This window comes from Fukomys damarensis, unplaced genomic scaffold (genome assembly GCF_012274545.1).
Source record: "Fukomys damarensis isolate Sample0158 unplaced genomic scaffold, DMR_v1.0_HiC HiC_scaffold_19, whole genome shotgun sequence".
Lineage (NCBI taxonomy): Eukaryota > Metazoa > Chordata > Mammalia > Rodentia > Bathyergidae > Fukomys > Fukomys damarensis.
The window spans coordinates 31347773-31359223 of NW_022900931.1; positions in this window are offsets into that span (position 1 = coordinate 31347773).

Consider the following 11451-nt stretch of genomic DNA (forward strand, 5'->3'; position numbering starts at 1 on the left):
GAGAATGTAAGTGAACCAAGGGTCATTGTGCTAAATGAAATAAACCAAGCACAGAAAGACAGAGCCTGTGCGCCCTCTCTCCCACGTGGGCAGTGACCAAGTGAATCCAATGGACCTGGAGAGGATGCTGTGGTCAGCTGAGGCCGAGGAAGGATTGCAGGCAGGAGAAATGGGGAGGGCTGGTCACGAGGCCCAAAGTGACAGTGAGGTAGGAGGAATAAAGCCTAGTGTCCATCGCACAGCAGAGCGAGTGCAGCTAATGATGTATTGTGCGTTTCAGAGCAGCCGGAAGAGAGGAGCTTGAAGGATATCACCAGGAAAGAAGGATAAGCCTGAGAGGTGACAGGCTGATTACCCACTCTGGGTCATGACCAGATGTATACGTGCACGGAGCCATTGCCCTGTAGCTATAAGCATGTCCAGTTATCGTGTGTTAATTAAAAATAAGACAAATCTTTTAAAAAAGAAAGAGCACCAAAATACAAAGCTCTACCCAAGTGTGGCCGCGGGAGTGAATGTACCCACAGTCGCCCACAGTCCCTGCACTCTAACCGGAACACTCAGGATGAATGTGAGAAATGTGCAGTGCACTTCACATCGAAAATACAGAAGGGGCCCTGTGGACCACCTGGGCTGGCCGGGGTTAGTCCTGCAGGAGGAAGCACAGAGAGGAGCACACAGCCCGCACGCTCACTGAAAACCTGCCCAGCACTCACCCGGAGCATTTGCAAGCGCTTCCCCCTTGTCTCAGACCTGTTTTTAGTTATCCCAGCTCAGTGCTTAGTTGTCTTCAGTAAGCACAGAAGAGGAAGAAAATCAATAACACCCTTCTTGAGAAGTTATGCTATTTTCAGCCAGAGGTGTTGGATCCACAATCAGAGGCCTGTGCTAAAAGTTTTATTAAATGCCTACCAGGTCAGTCACCGATCTCTGGCTGTGGTGTCAAAGAGCCGAAATGTGTGTTGGGAGCTCCATATCCATCTGGGAAACTGGAGTCTCTCCGTTTCTGATTTGTTTCCTACTCCTTGCCAAGCCTTGTTATTTTGTCATCTTTCTGCACCAATGCTTCCTCTTAAATTAAATTTTATTCTCTCAGGGAACACCCTGTTTTCATGGTTTGTAATTTCTTGCTAACCAGACTGTGTAAAACCAAAATATTAAAACCCATGCTGAAGTTCATAAATTATCTGGAAATGCTACACTAATAATAATCCTTCTCCTTGCTCCTTTTTTAGCATATCATTAAACCTTCTTTCATTCATTCATGACAAATGCAGTGAATACTCAGGGTGTATGAGCTGCAGGATACACTGTAATCCACCGGACATGGGGGAAGATAAGTAGGAGTCCCGGTCCGGATTCAAATGTCAATCAAGAATTACAAAGTTGCCTGATTTCCTGAATATCTTACCAGGGAAGGAAAAAAAAAAAAAAAACCTTTGCACAAATTACAAAGCAAATACTGTCACAGTGGCATGCCTAACATAATTAACCCCTGGAGTAGGCCATTTGTAAATGTTTCCTCCTTTTGTGATTTCTGTGCATTCATCTTTAAGGAACAATCTCAAAGCTCAGTACTTACCATAAGCTGTTTAAGGTTTATCCCAGCTGTTTGCAGAAACCTTGTGTCTGATGAACCTCCTCTAAAACTTCATCCAAGAAAAATAGCATAACTTAGAAAATAAACATAGCGCACAGCAGAGAGCAAAATCTCAACAATGAAGCTTGGAATTAATTTTCCAAAATCAGTCTCTGGGGTATGCGCAACTTCATCATGAGGCTCTGAGGGACCTGGCAGAGATTTTCTGTTTATTGCCCACATTATTCAGCATTTTTCGTGGATGAGTTGAAATGACAAATGATGAATAAAATTTTTCCCATAGCTCCAAAGATATCACCCGAGGGCCAGGGATTTAGCTCAGTAGTTTGGTGGCCTGCCTTGTAAGCTCAAAGACCCAAGTTCAATCCCTGGTACCAAAAAAAAAAAAAAAAAAAAAATAACAGCGAGCATGCACTCTGCGACGGTGCAGAGAGTGCCTTGCAGAAGACCCCAGTGCGGAGCGGGCTCACCTTCTAGGATCTTGTGAACACACAGAACCTGGGCGTGCCTGTGACACTGTTGCTCATTTGAACGCTAGGGGTCTACACCCAGCCCACCCCAACCCACTGTTCCAATGGGTGTTTGGATATCAGCAAAAACCTTTCTGCACATAGGAAAAATAACCCTCTGTGATTATTTGCACCTGCTCCCCTTTACTATGGGCAAATCTGATCATTTCAAATATTTAATAACTGTGTGGAATATTAGGAATACCACCAAGAGGAGTTTGCTGTTCACATTTGCTATTTTCAACTTGATGTAATTTTCTTGTTTTTTGTTTTTTGGTTTTTTTTTTAATTTTTGAGACAGGGTCTCACTATGTAGTTGAGACTGACCTGGAACTCACTATGTAGCCCAGGCTGGTCTCGAACTCACAGCGATCCTCCTGCCTTAGCCTCCTGAATGCTGGCATTACAGGTATGTGCCACCATGCCCAGCTGATGTAATTTTCCATAAGACAAATAAACTAATTTTTAATTCTCTGAAAATGTGTAATAAAACCATCTCCTAAAATAACGGTTTAACTTTTATAAGTTCTTCCAACACTGCACAGTAATTTGAAGCTATTCCTGCTGACACCAAAAAGATTCTCTTTGTTTGCTCACGACATACCTGCCTGACAGCCACAGAAACAAAAATTTTGTTTAACAAAAAATGATCATTAGGTACAAATAATGTTATAAAAATTGCTTGGTTTGTTTTTCTTAGTCTATTTTCACTGGATGGATTTTATTAGTATTTTGAGGGAGTTTCTGCTCAGTTGTCAATATTTTGAATTTTCCTTAGTAAGAGAGTTTTGAGTCCAGAATTTCATATTCAAGAACATTAAGAAATAATTTCCACCAGATTTTAAAGCCAATTACAAAACTGGTTTCTTTTCTTTCATTGCTGTTATTGCCAGGGATGGACCCAGGGCCCATGCAGACGGAGCGCTTGCTCGGCTGCAGAATCAGACCCCAGCTCCTCATGACGGTCTTTGGAGATGCACTTAGTGACTACACAGTGGAGGGCCCTGCCCACCCCTGGGACACCTGGCTCCCTCCTCCTGTGAGGACCGGCCCCACGTGCTGCAGCAAGGTAAGAGGAGACGGCTAAGTGTCTCCCCAGCCTCACCTGCCGAACCTGAGCCTGTCTTCACCTCAGGCCCGCTCCGGCCTACATGGCCACTTCTCCTCCTACCTCTAGTCATGAAGATGTAAAAGCTTAGTTTCCCACCGGCTCATTTCTCTCTTTCATTCCCACATCTAGCGATTTGCATCTCCTCCCAATTTTTCCTGTGGAAAACATCTTTTGACTAAATTGTCTACCACAGTCTAAATCTAGGCTTGTGCTACCCCATTTCTGTAGTTATTTAATGGCTTCCCAGATGGCTCCTGGAGCCCAGCTGCCCTTTATTCTAAGGTGAATTTATTGTTCTTTTTAGGCTAATTGATTTCATGCTGCTGCCATCTCAAATTTGATAGAAATCTTTTCCTGCCACACCAAGGGGAAAGTGACCTGCATTCAAGGCACGGCCCCACCCATTACCAGTATTTCTCACAGTTCTTCGCCTTCTTCTGGTCATGGCCACCCCTTTCCACATTCCACAAAGTGCCTTCCTCATTCCTGCTCCTGCACCTTTCTTCCCTTCCCTCTTCACAGCCACACCTGAGTGACCCTCGTGTTGGATTTCCATCCCTGAAAATATTCGTACCTGAGATAATCAACTTTTAAGGAGGCAAGGTTTCTTATGGCTCTCAGTTACAGAGGCTTCAGTCCATGGTCCCTTGGCCTTGTTGCTTTGGGCCTGAGGTAGCACACACAGTACATCACGGTTGGAGCTCACGGCAGAGAAGAGCCATCTACCTCACAGCAGCTGAGAAACACACAAGACAGAGGGCTCGGGCCCCAGTGTCCCCTTCAATACCCTCTGTGACCTAACTTCCTTCTACTTGCTCCATCTCCTAAGTGTTTTACCACTTCCCAGTAGCGGCACAGGTTGGGAACCAAGTCTTTCCTACACGGGTCTTTGAGGGGATATGCCAGATTCAGACTCTAGCACCCTGCAAAAATCACTGTCAGTGCAATAACCTCGAGCAGCCTATTTCATTTCTCATCTCATTTTTTATGCATGACATCAGCAGGTGGGCCCTGGACTTGGTGTTCTCTGAGAGCCTGTGCCCCTCTGGCTCTGTTCTCCCTACTTCTTCATCAGCTGCAGCCCAGGAGCTGCCCTGCATCAGACGTACCAGTAGACACTTGCTGTCTGGTTCTGGCTACAGCTTTTAGCCCTCTCACCTCGTCTTAGTGAGGTTGCCCAGGTCTCCTTGACCAAAGGCCGTGTTCCCTCTCAGATGACCTCTTTTCCACGAATGTCCTAGTTTAGGCATTGCTCCCTTCCCTAAATCCCTTCAGCCAAAAGTTGGGAACAGCTCTGCTGTTGACACCAAGTTAGCCCCACGGCTCCCTTACACGGCTACCTTCAGAAACAATAACTTTGTGAACAGATTTTCTTTCTGAAATGACCCTAATTTAAGTGTCCAGCTCCTGCTCTTAAAGGTCTATATCACACACAATTTACACGGCTCCTAGGGCTTGCTCGCCCCTCCCGGTCCCCGTGCTCCTGCTCACCTACTGCACATCCTCTGTAAGCACAGGTATTCTCCCCGCCTCCAACAAGGAGAGCGCCAGCTCCAACACGGCCCCCACTGCCCCCACTCGGGGGCAGCCCCAGCCACTCTGACGCCCGGGCTGAGTGGGCCCAGCAGGCTCTGGTCCCCGACACAGTTACACATTTGGATGAATGCTGAAATCCGGCACTGAAAGCTGCCTTCTCGGCCGCTGCCCCAGGACGTCTGCATGCAGATCCAGAAGGGCAGCAGAGTAACCTCATGGGAAACCATGGACCAATGAGACACAAGACACAGGAGGGGAGAAAGCCGGAGCCTCGCCCTTTCCCTTTAATAGGGTGTCCTGGGACGCTCCGTTCTGAGTGGCCTCTCCAGACAGCCCGTGTGACTAAGCAGCTACTGCGACTTTTCCTGAAGCTCTGGCCAATTCAGTAACTCATCTCCCTTGCTTGCTTTCCTCCTCTCCCACTGTAGTTCCTTCTTCCCCTCTCCGCTTCTCCCTTCCCTGCTCTCACTGCCCTGGAGTTGGTGTCTCATCGGACATTTGCATGGAAGATTTGCCTCCCGCTCTGTTCCCTAGGAAGCCCACCTCCACCCCCAGGAAAGATGCTAAGATGCAGATCTTTCCCAGTTCCAGGAGCGATGACAGCCCTCATGGTTTCCTGTTCTGTATCTACCCCTACAGCAGACTAAACCACAGAAATGCATCCTTAATGATATCACATGACTGGATTGCACTGATTTATTATTTATTTATTTGCAATGTGAAAGATTGACCCTAAGGCCTTGTTACTTAGCTGCATCCCCAACCCCCTTCTATTTTTAAATTTTGATGTTTTTACGGGTCCTGATCTTATTATCTGGCCAAATGGTTAACACTTTATAAGTGTAGACCGCATTTTCTACTTCTCTTTGTATGAAAGAAGAGGACATAGTCCATCTACAGATATTATAATAATTCAATGAGTTCATTTCTAGAAATAGGAATAATGTAATTATCAGGGGTCTTGGATCATCATCTTTAAAAGCTTTGGTAGGTAATTTCTGGTTTCACTTCTCCCCATTGGCATCCTGAGGCAAGCAGAACTTAGTGGGAAGGCATGAGTTTTCGAGTCAAGTGGAGCTGGGTTCAAATCCGAGCCCTCCCAGGGTCCCCACTCCCCACTCTGGTGACTTGTGTTCGTATGGCTCTCACAAATGAGGCATTCAGTAACAACTCATTTCTTCTGAGGTCCTTCCCCTACTTGGCAAAATAAAAACCTCTTAGGACAATGGTTTAGCCACACACTGACTGCTCCTAACTGAACAGCCTTTGTGAATCCCAAGCATAGCCCTCCTCTTTCCGACCTGGGCTCTGGCTTCCAAGAAGCAGATCCAGCTCACTCTTTCTCCACTTCCAAAGCTCCAGGAACCACAGATGGCAAAGAAGAACAGCCCTCCCGGCACATCTGCCCACTCCAAGGTTGAGGTCAGTTTGGAAGATCTTTTTGCAGACTTCACAATTTCCTGAGAATCTATTCACCCTAAACAGAATACAGTGCTACAGTCTGGCTTACAAGCCAGTTCTTAGAATACAGCTTTGCATCTCCCCACAGCCACATACCAGGATCCTTGGCCACACAGCTGTCTAGTGACTTCATGGTCATTGTTAGTTAACTTCAGTGGGAAGACCTGACTTTACTCTTACACCAAACACCACAGCTTCTTCTCCTGTGAGTTCACTCTGATTTGCCTCTAGGTGTATAATCTCTCCTCTCCTCTGTTCTTTATCCCAAATCCTATTCTTACGTGCCTGTGTCACAACACTTGAACCTCTGACAAGACCAGCCTCTTGCTATTGCTGACAGGGAAATGGTTATTCTGGCTGGATAGCTCCTAACAATCCCCCACCCCCAGAGCTGACAGGAGCGCCAACTGCTGCCTTTCTTCTGCTCTAGAATTTCCCAGGCCATACACACTAATGGAGAATAGTAAGCAGCAAACAACAGTATTATCTGCTGGCAAAACCTTGAGGTTAGGGAAGTCAGGAGCTGGGGTTCACATCCCTGCTCTGTGCACAAACAAATGTGGTCTTAGGCAGATGGGTAAATTGGCTCCCATTCAATTTTCTTCCCTACAAATGGATCAGTGGCTGGGTGCAACTTGAAGGGGCATCTTCCTCTGTCCCTCCAATTCCAGAAGAGAAAAGACATGTTCCGGCCAGCCAGATCAGAGCCTCCCACCTCATGGGAGAAATGGTTAGGAAAAGGCTTTGCCTTCAGGATAAGAATCATACTAAGGGATTGCTCTGAACAAGTACTTCCTTCTGTAATCTTCGGGCTATATGCTATCAAAAAAATATGGTGTATTTCTATTTTAGTTTAGTGAATGGTGACAGATATAGGTCTAGTTTTAATCTTTGGCAAGTTGAAACCCAGTTTTTCCAGCACCATTTATTAAAGAGGCTATCTTTCCTGCAGTGAGGGTCATTGTTTGTTGAAGATGAGGTGGCTCAGTGTGTCTGGACTTGTTTCTGCAGCTTCTAATCTGTTCCACTGTTACTCAGGTCTGTTTCTTTGCCAGCACCATGCTGTTTTTATCACAATTAAAATTGAAATGGACTAAAGATCTAAATATTGGCCAGGTATGGTGGTGCACACGTGTAATCCCAGCACTCGGGAGGCTGAGGCAGGAGGATCACCGTGAGTTCGAGACCAGCCTGGCCTACATAGTGAGTTCCAGTTCAGTCTCAACTACATAGTGAGAGACCCTGTCTCAAAAAAACCAAAAAAACATATATAAACAGAAACACTAAACTGGCTAGAAGAGTGGTTAGGGAGAACTCTTGAAGACACTGGTGTAGGAAAAGACACACGTATAAAATACCGAATAGTTTCTCCAGTGTAAGAAACTGAAAGTGTAAATAAGGACTAAAAGGTATAATAGATCATTTGAAATAGGAAGAAAAGTTGTAAAGCAGAAGGGGAAATGGATAGGGTAGAGGAAAAAATGATGGGAATGGATTTAACATGAGAAAAAAATGGAAACAAAGTCTTTGTAGGTAGGGAGGGATGGAGGGGTGGAAGGGAGGGCGGGGGAATGGGGAAAAAATAAGAACCAAGATGGATCATGTAAAGGTGCAAATTTCCAGTGATGAATGTCACTAAATTGTATACCTTAAATTTACCAATAAAATGAAGTGATTAAAAAACATGGTGTAAAAGTATGTGTGAGTTAGGTTAAGTGTGTGTTGGCTGCTCTTCACGAGGAAGAGTGCTGTAGAGGCGCACGGTTGTGTATGCACAGACCATCCTGTTAGCAGCAGTTGCCTCTGGTGGCCATCTGGGAGTGAGCTGGGTGGGGGTGGGGGACAGGTGTGCAAGGAGAAGCTGGAGAGGCGGGGGAGGGAGGCCCAGACCACGCCTTCCGGTTCTCCTTTGCCGGCCTGCGGGATAAGAGAAGGAACTTGGGGTTTCAGTGAGAAAACCTGTGTTACTTGCCTCAGTCTTTCTCTTTATTTTGTAAGTAATTTAAGGCAAAAGTGGCGGGTCTTGCTCCCTGGCCCTGCAGACTCACAGGTAAATGTACCCAGGGAGGCTGGAATGGTCCTCCAGGCCCAGAGCCACCCCTCAGATCTCTGTCCTATTGGAGCAAAATTGCAAAACCTAGATTTCTGATCAGAAGAAATAGTTCTGCAAAGAAAAGAGACTGGGGAGCGGGTGTGCTAGTGTGTGCTTGTGTGTGTGTGTGTGTGTGTGTGTGTGCAAACAAGACTGAACTGGAGTCCACTCTTATCTCTGTGCCTTCAGTGTCACTCATTAACCCTCTGTGTGCTGAAATTTTCCTTCCCGTCTCCAGTGAGGCATTGGAAAAATGTGAATTGGGCTCAAAGTGTCCAGTATACTTCAGTTTATAAATGAACCACTATGGAGATGTGTCCTAAAATGCTCTCTGAAGTTTTCTGCACTCGTATGTGAAAGATGAAGATGAAGTATATTAACCTTCATAAAACATTAAGCATGAATGAGTTAAAGATCTCAAAATTCATGGAGCAAATTCCACATCCTTTCGAGTCTTCCTGTTACACCCTGAGGTGATACAACGGTGAGGCCAACTAGGGACACCTCCCCAAGCCCTGAAGTCAGAGAATGCCCCGGCCTTCCTGACTATCCATTGATGAGTGTTTCCAGCTGGCCTCTCTCTCTCCCAGTCCCCAGATTAACAGGATTTCATTTCGTCAGCCAACGCCTTCCTGGAGACCAGACAGCCAGCTGTGGATCCCTCTACTTGTGTGATGCGTGGTGAAAGAAATGTCTGGGTTGGTTACGTGCTTAGAACTTATCCTGGCCCTGGGAGTAAACGAAGCACACACTCCGCCCATGGGGTCCTCAGATGAGGCAGATTCCCTGCATGGAGGTAAACACGGGGGGCACAAGGAGCCATCTGAAATCCAATAGCCAGTGGGAGGGAAGCTGTTGCTGGGGCCTGGGGCCTCTGTGCAGCACAACAGAAGCATGGTCCTCTCTTCTTCACTGTCTTGTCTGCACACCGGTCACTCCCCAAAGAGAGCCCAGCGCAAACCCTGGTGAGCGTGAGCCCAGATCAGCACAAAGACACCTTGCTCCTCCCTGGCCTGAAGTGAGTTTGGAGAACCTTACCTTGGTGTCCCACCGCATCATTGAGATCATTTTCTCAGGCATTTGAGATTAAGTCAACATTTAACAAGCAAGCTGTCTCGCAGAAGGTAAAATTTCAGGTAAATCCTTGGCCAGCAAGTCTTTTTGGAAATTTATTGAGTATGAAAATTAAGACAAAGAGCCTGCTAACAATTCCAAAATGGGAAGTGCTTGCTTTCAGCTGCAACTGGATACGGAAGGTGGCCAAGATCTCCTGCTGTGCCCCTGCTGGGTCCAGAATGTTCTTTGTCCAGAGCAGTCCTTATAAGTCTTCAGTTTGCCAGGCACAGTGGTGCAAGCCCGTCACCCAGCACCCTGGGACCCTGAGAACCAACCTGGACAGCAGGGTGCCTTGGTGACACCTGCTTCTTGGTGAAACATGGCACCCAGCAGTCCTAACTCCGCTCGTGTTGCCAACCGGACCCTCCAGGAAAGTGCTGGCCTTCGTATTTACACCACAGAAATGCACTGTCCACAGCAGATCAAGTTGCTGACTGTGAATGGTGAGAACACAGCAGGGCTGGCAGTGTCCCGTGGGCCTCAGGGACGTGGCAGGCATGCGGGACGTTTTGCCCAAGGGACGCAGATCCGCAGGAGGTAACTGCCGCCTCCAGGCCACACAGCTCCCCACGTGGTCCAGCAGCTGCCTGGCCCCCTGCCCTCATCTCTGTGGTTGTTTTACGGACATTGGGCAAAGCCGAGGCAGGGGCAAGCAGTGATAACCAGAAGGCAGGCTCCAGGTTGGCCACGTGACTCAGCAAGCATGACGGTCTACCAGGGAGGGCTGAGACAGCACCGCCTTAGCTTGAGCTGGGATTCCAAGGCCCTTCCAGGGGCGGCTACTGCACCCTAAGTACACCCGGGTCCCATGGCACACTCCCCATGCCAGGCAAGGTGACAATGGGCCTCCCTGCTGCTCTGTCCATGACCCACCTCCACTGCAAGCCTCAGCCTCACCCAAAAACAGCTCTGTAAGCCCGGCTCGTTCAGCACACCGGCCCCAGCCATGAACTTCCCCTCCTAACTCTCACATGACCACTTCCTCAGACACCCCTGCCAAGCTCCCAGTGATCTGGATTAGCTTTGCGTTGAAATTATCGAAATGTGTAGACCATGCTGCAAGGGCAGGTCCGCTTCTTGCTGGGACCCAGGTAGGACAACAGCAAGTCAGGGCCAGGCTGTGGCCTCATCAGCTTCACCACAGACCCACGTGTGCCCTTCCCGAGGACTGGTTCCCCGCAGGGCACTGAGCCGCCCAGGATTTCTATGAAGAAATGCCTGAGTACTGGACTCAGAAAGGCCTGGGCTCTCCTCCTCTGTGATTTTGAGCATACTGTGCTTCAGTTTGCCTCTATGAAGAAGAGGTAAGAGTGTGTATCATGTGGGCATGCTGAAGCTACAAGATGCAATGGTTTGACTTCAAATGCCCCCCAGAGCATTTTCACAGCTCTCGGCATGATTGGGAGGTAGAAGCATCTTTAGGAGGTGGGGCCTAGTGGGAGGAAGTTAGGTCATTGGAAGGAATGGCCTTGAAGGAGAGGATTCCTCCTCTTCCTCTTTCCCTCTCTTTCTCCCTCCCTCTCTGTCTCCCACCAACGGACCATGAACTAAAACCTCTGAAAGCATGAGCCAAAATAGACATTTCCTTAAAAAGTTGATTATCTCTGGTACTTTGTCACAGTGACAGAAGCTGGCTAGCAAGGGATGTCATGTTCTGCATAGCAGGTGTAAGATCGTTGCATCTTACTCAGTAAATGAAGGGTCAGACTCCCATTTGGTGGGAATTCAGTGTGTGTGATTTAAATCTGCCTTACACAAAGGCAAGTTAGTTATTAACTTGCCAAACAGTAAGAGTACAGATCATGCAAGTGCACACACAAAGGTCATGTAAATGGATCTAACAAGATACAAAGCAGAATCCCATGGACCTGAAAGCAAGGGCTCACAGTTATTTCTACTTCAGTGCACCAGAGGACACAACACATGCCAGCTCACGACGATGACATTACACAGCGACACAGGACCACACGCTGTGCAAGGCTGCTGGGTAGGTTCTGCCTTTCTGGGATGCACTGTCCCCTTGAAA